This window comes from Lycium ferocissimum, chromosome 11, assembly GCF_029784015.1.
Source record: "Lycium ferocissimum isolate CSIRO_LF1 chromosome 11, AGI_CSIRO_Lferr_CH_V1, whole genome shotgun sequence".
Taxonomy (NCBI): Eukaryota; Viridiplantae; Streptophyta; class Magnoliopsida; order Solanales; family Solanaceae; genus Lycium; species Lycium ferocissimum.
The window spans coordinates 65,882,211-65,888,297 of NC_081352.1; the positions used below are offsets into that span (position 1 = coordinate 65,882,211).

A 6,087-nucleotide genomic window follows, 5' to 3' on the forward strand; every position below is an offset into this window, starting at 1 on the left:
GTACGACGGCCACGCACGTACACTAAGACTAGTATTATTAAATAGTTAAACTCATTTGATACTTAGCCATGAATTATTTCGAATTTCAAAGATATTGACTACTCCTAACGTCATTTTTTTAACAAGGTACTGCCATATTTAATTGAAGTAGTATTCTTATATTGTCATTTGTAACGTTAGTGATACTTACTAGCTATTTTCTTAAATAATTAAAATGATATATTTGTTTTAGATCCTAGAATAATTAAACTAAGTTTGGCCGGTTAACCTTTTTAACGGATCTTAAAAGATGTTTAATCCCTTCCTGTAGGATAAGTAGAACCCTTACCTGAATTACTTTAATTAGGTAGACCTTAAAAAGGGAGTTTATTTTAAATATTTATTTAGTTAAAATAGGTGTCCTAACGCACCTTAAAAAATAAGTAGGTGGCGACATATATTGTGTGACACTTATTGTGCCTGCAATTATTGTGTGACAGATCTTTCTTGATTCTCTCAGTATTTTTTTTTTTTTATCAATCTCTCCCATCTCAAAGGAGGGCAGCATATGTATTTATATAACATAGTAGCAGAGAACACAACAAAGGAGTTAAACTCCCTGTACCTACTTAGAATGGGATAACCTCCATTCTTTTAATCATGTAGGATTTCACATAAGCTTACAAAAATCAACTATATGCTAAGAGATAAAGAAAATCAACTATATGAAAAATCAACTTGATTCTCTCAGTATTTTCTCCCTTTTTAAACACTTCTGTGGCAAGAGTCCATAAAACAACCAAACTATCCATTGGGATCACAGAATAGAAGCCCATCTTTCCCCGGTTCTGACTTTGTCACTTGAAAAAGTGCTTCAAATCCGTACATAAATTGAAGCTCCTTTTTATTTTCAATACCCATGTTTTAGCTATGGAAAACTCCGAAAAGGTCGTATTTTGGTCCTATCTATTGCTTCTGTACTTGTGATTCTGAAGACGAAGAGAGAAACAAAACCGAGGCACTCAAGTACAAAATGGCAAAGACTTGCTTGCATTTTGATATCGAGTGTAATTGGGGTGTGTATTCCAGTACTAGGAAAAGCAATTCCCGCCTTAAGCTATTAATGTTCATTCTCATGCCGCACATGGTTCATTATTAGTGACAGGTGATTCTGAGTCCGAGCTCCTTCATTACCGTGTTATCTCTCAAATATTCGTTTAAGTTCTATATACAGATAGTATAAAAGATTTTTATATCATTCGAATAACTTGATTTGATATAATAAATTACTTAACATCTAAGTTAGGTTGCTAATCATTACTTATTACTCCGTATATGTTACTTTTTAAATGACTTGATAGTGTAAATATTCTTTATGACTATTTTAAGTCCAAAATTTTTTGCTACTCTTTAAAAAGGATTTTATGACACTTGAAAGATCAAGGAAGGAAAGGAAAGGGGAAAAGGTAATGCGAGAATCGAGCCTGCACTTATTGCGTGATAGATTCATTGAGTCTGCACTAATTGTGTGATAAGACTCACTATTCAATACGTAAAAGGAATGTATATATTTTTCCTCTTTATCTTTATATACTATTTTTTTCAAATTGATATTCTCAACTTTAAATCTTATAATGAAGGTTTTTTATTTTAATTTTTGTTCTCCATCGGGACTAATTTCAAGTTTGTCCTTTTCTTTTTCTCTCTTTTTTCCTGTATGAATTTGTATAATCTTATCATTAATTAGCATTAACCAAATTGTAAAGAAAAAGGATAAATTGCTTAAAAATATTGTTTCTTTGCAATCTTCAGCAGTAACATGGACTAGACAATTTTCAAGAGTCCAATTTTCAATGGAATTGCTTTGACTTTTCATCAATTTAGCATGGGACTTGGTGGATCCATTGCTCAGGTAATTACACTATTTTTTTCACTTTTTTGTTTCTTTTTAAAATGTCATTATTATTGGAATAGTCTACCCTCATGTTAATACTAGTCTAGCGTACGCGCAAAGCGCGTGACCAAAATGCATATATCATGTGACAACAAATACTGCAGAAAAAAATTGGACTTAGCTACGAACTTCGTCATTAATCAGCTGCTAAATTGGTCGTAGCTAAAAGTTTTTATTTTTTATTTTTTATTTTTTTTTAATAACAAATGCTTACAGGTCATACTTTTCATGGCTGCCTTTTAAGAGGAAGTCAGAGATTGTACCAAAAGACTGAGAAATCGAATTCTCCGCAACAATTGAAATAGGTTGTTAATAACCCGTCGCTAAATAGCATTAGTGACGAATTTTACTGCTTAACTCTCTCTCAATAATACATGTTTATTTAGTAGTGAAATAACTTAATATATAAAAGAATATTGAGAATTTTTATTTGTTAGAATAAGTGTAACAAAAAAATAGTGACAATTCATTGTAAATATATTTTATTTTATACTATTTCATCCTTGTTACTTTAAATTTGCATTTTACCAATTTGACATTTAACATTATACTATAATCAAATTTGCTTTATGTCTAATCTTTTTTCACCACAACAAATTTTTATACTTAAGAATTTTGTCAACTTGAACAATAAATTTACTAATGTGAGGAATTTCAACAAGAATAAAATTGAATTTAGCGACAAATTTTATTGTTTAGCTACAGAATTTATCACTCATTAATTTCTATATTTTTGTAGTGATTTTACTCATTTTACAAGGGTGCTAAACTTTCACGAACCTATTCCATTCAACCATGGTAAATTTGTTATTTTATTTTATTTGAGGTGGCTTATAAATTTGTTATTTTTTTTATGTAAATTAAAGTGGTTTAATCATTAACAATAGATAGAAAACTTAAAGGAAAAAAATATATGTTAACAGGAATTTTTCTTTTTAATAACATAAAGACTTCTGATCCTAAAAGGAACCTAAAGTGGTAAAGTTTTAAGATCCTACTTAGCTTATTTAATAAAAGAATAAACTATGCTCCATAGAAGTACTTATTTAATTTTATTGGGTTTACTTTTTACTTCTAGAAACATATTATTATATATGGTTTTCTATTGATCATATGCACGTATAAATAGGCAAGTGTTTTTATTTATTAATACTTAGTTCTTTTCCTTTCATTAAATATTTGTACTCACTGCAGTTATGTTTTGTAAATTATTTAGTTCTAAACTCAAGTATATCATAAAAATAAAACACAAACAAAAAATGTACATTATTAAAAGGATTTAGTTTTAAATTCTAAAGTCTCCCAAGAAATAATTTAGGTGTACCTTTTAAGCCTAAATGCCATTGAATTCTAAAATCTTTTACACCGGCCAGGTCAAAATATCATTGAACTCTAATTTTCTTTTTTACTTTTGTTTTTAATTTTCTTTTATTTGTTTGTATATTGTTATATTTTTATTTCTTTTATGAAAAATATTGAAATGGACTCTGATCACATGCATATTGTTTTTGGGATGAAAAGAAAGAAAATTATATGACCGTTCTTTAAGTTAAATTGATAGAAGTCATACCTCAAAATTGTTTTTGCATCTATGGAGCATGGCACATTCATCCTAATTATTCATGGCCTGTATATATTTTAAACACATGTTAGGAATTAGAAAAAGAACTAAAAAAACACAATATTTAACACAAATAGTGACAACAACTTTTTAAATTATTCTAAATAAAATTCAACACACATTATATGAAACAATTTAAACTAAATCTAAGGATTATATTCAATTTGATCATATGCATATAAGTGGACAAGCATCCTATGCAAATCTAATTAGAATTGAAAAAAAAAAATACAAAAACAAAAAGGAAAAAGACTTTAGGAGTTTAGGACCATGCTTCTCGAATTAATGGTGAGAATGTGCCAATCAACTCTCTATATATAATTTTATTATGTTTACTTTTTACTTCTAGAAACATATTATTATATATGGTTTTCTATTGATCATATGCACGTATAAATAGGCAAGTGCTTTTATTTATTAATACTTAGTTCTTTTCCTTTCATTAAATATTTGTACTCACAGAGTTATGTTTTGTAAATTATTTAGTTCTAAACTCAAGTATATCATAAAAATAAAACACAAACTAAAAATGTACATTATTAAAAGGATTTAGCTTTAAATTCTAAAGTCTCCCAAGAAATAATTTAGGTGTACCTTTTAAGCCTAAATGCCATTGAATTCTAAAATCTTATACATCGGCCAGGTCAAAATATCATTGAACTCTAATTTTCTTTTTTACTTTTGTTTTTAATTTTCTTTTATTTGTTTGTATATTGTTTTATTTTTATTTCTTTTATGAAAAATATTGAAATGGACTCTGATTACATGCATATTGTTTGTGGGACGAAAAGAAAGAAAATTATATGACCGTTCTTTAAATTAAAGAGGTAGAAGTCATACCTCAAAATAGTTCTTGCATCTATGGAGCATGGCACATTCATCCTAATTATTCATGGCTTGTACATATTTTAAACACATATTAGGAATTAGAAAAAAGAACAAAAAAAACACAATATTTAACACAAATAGTGACAACGACTTTTTTAAATATTTCTAAATAAAATTCAACACACATTATATGAAACAATTTAAACTAAAACTAAGGATTATATTCAATTTGATCATATGCATATAAGTGGACAAACATCCCATGCAAATCTAATTAGAATTGAAAAAAAAAAAATACAAAAACAAAAAGGAAAAAGACATTAGGAGTTTAGGACCATGCTTCTCGAATTAATGGTGCAATCAGCCCTCTATATATAAGCAATAGGCGGCTGAAAATTGTATATAAGGTAAGTTTAATTGAATACAAAGTCTTAAATATTAGGGTTTCCACCTATGGTAAAAAAGGAATGATTTAATACGTTTTTTTAATTATTTTTTAATTTTAAATAGGCAATTAGTAAATGACGATTTTGTATACTGCGGAGTCTTTTAATGAAGGGCAAAAAGCTCAATCAACATTTCTAAGGCCCTTCACACTTTTAATATAATATAGATGTATATCGAGGTTTATGATCAGATTTGGATAACTAAGAATCCTAATTTAACTTCTAACCATAGGTCACATTGAGTTTTGTGATTAAATTTAATTACGTAATTGTACCTAATCTGTCCATTTAACACAGCCAAATATGAGATGAGGGTATCACACTTTTACACGTTTATTATTGTCTGCTGTTTAACATAAGATTTATAACATTTTTTTTTTGTGCGGATTGGCCTTATTTTGGGGTGGTCTTTAATTTTGTCCCTCAAATTGTCATCTTTAATTTTTTCCCTTCGCTTAAAAAGGTGACGAGAAAAATACCCTAAGGCTCTGATTCGAGCCCCGCTCGCAAAAAAAAAAAAAAAAAAAAAATCGCAAGGCAAGGTTTTTTGCAAAGTTTGTCGTATACGAGCAGAACTTTTGTCTTAAGGCATAACTAAAAGTTTGCCTTACAAGGCAAAGTCTGTCGTCTCAGGCATAAGTTCTATGTAACATCGCCCGAATAGGCATAGGTAAGACTTTGCTGGGTTTCGAACCCAAATATCTTGAGATTTTTTGCCATTTTCTGTCAAGTGAAGGAGCAAAAACTTAAAGACAATAATTGATTGACAAAAATTAAAGACCAAATCCGTATGAAGGGCGATATGCAAATTACCCGATTCGTAAGGGTTTGTTCGATTGATGGTTTGAAATAATTGACAACATAAAATCCTCGTGATAAGATAATATATTATTTGGTTGGATGCATAAAAAAAAATTATTGGTCACATAACTAAAATATTATGGGGGATAGAATGTGGATAAGAACGCGTATATTGATAATTCGGAGATTAAATTATTTAAAAACAAAAATATTCTTTTAAAATAATTAATTCACGTATAATGAATGATAATCGCTGCATAACAATACTTCAATTCATTAGAGATCTTTTTAATCTCAACAAATGTGTGTGTGTGGGGGGGGGGGGGGGGTAAGTTAGGGGCATGGGATTGTTTTGGGTGCATTCCATTTATGTGTATTGAAGGCTACTCACTGCAAGTATTCTTGTCTAGCTTTTAACAAACTCTTGAATGTGAAGTGTTGTGGGATTTGTCCAAATG

At 29.0% G+C, this 6,087-nt stretch overlaps 1 pseudogene; it reads left to right on the top strand.

Annotated features, from left to right (window-relative positions):
* Nucleotides 1-1,864: 1,864 nt before the first annotated feature.
* Nucleotides 1,865-6,087, top strand: part of LOC132038582 (zinc transporter 1-like) — a 5,901-nt pseudogene continuing 1,678 nt past the window's right edge.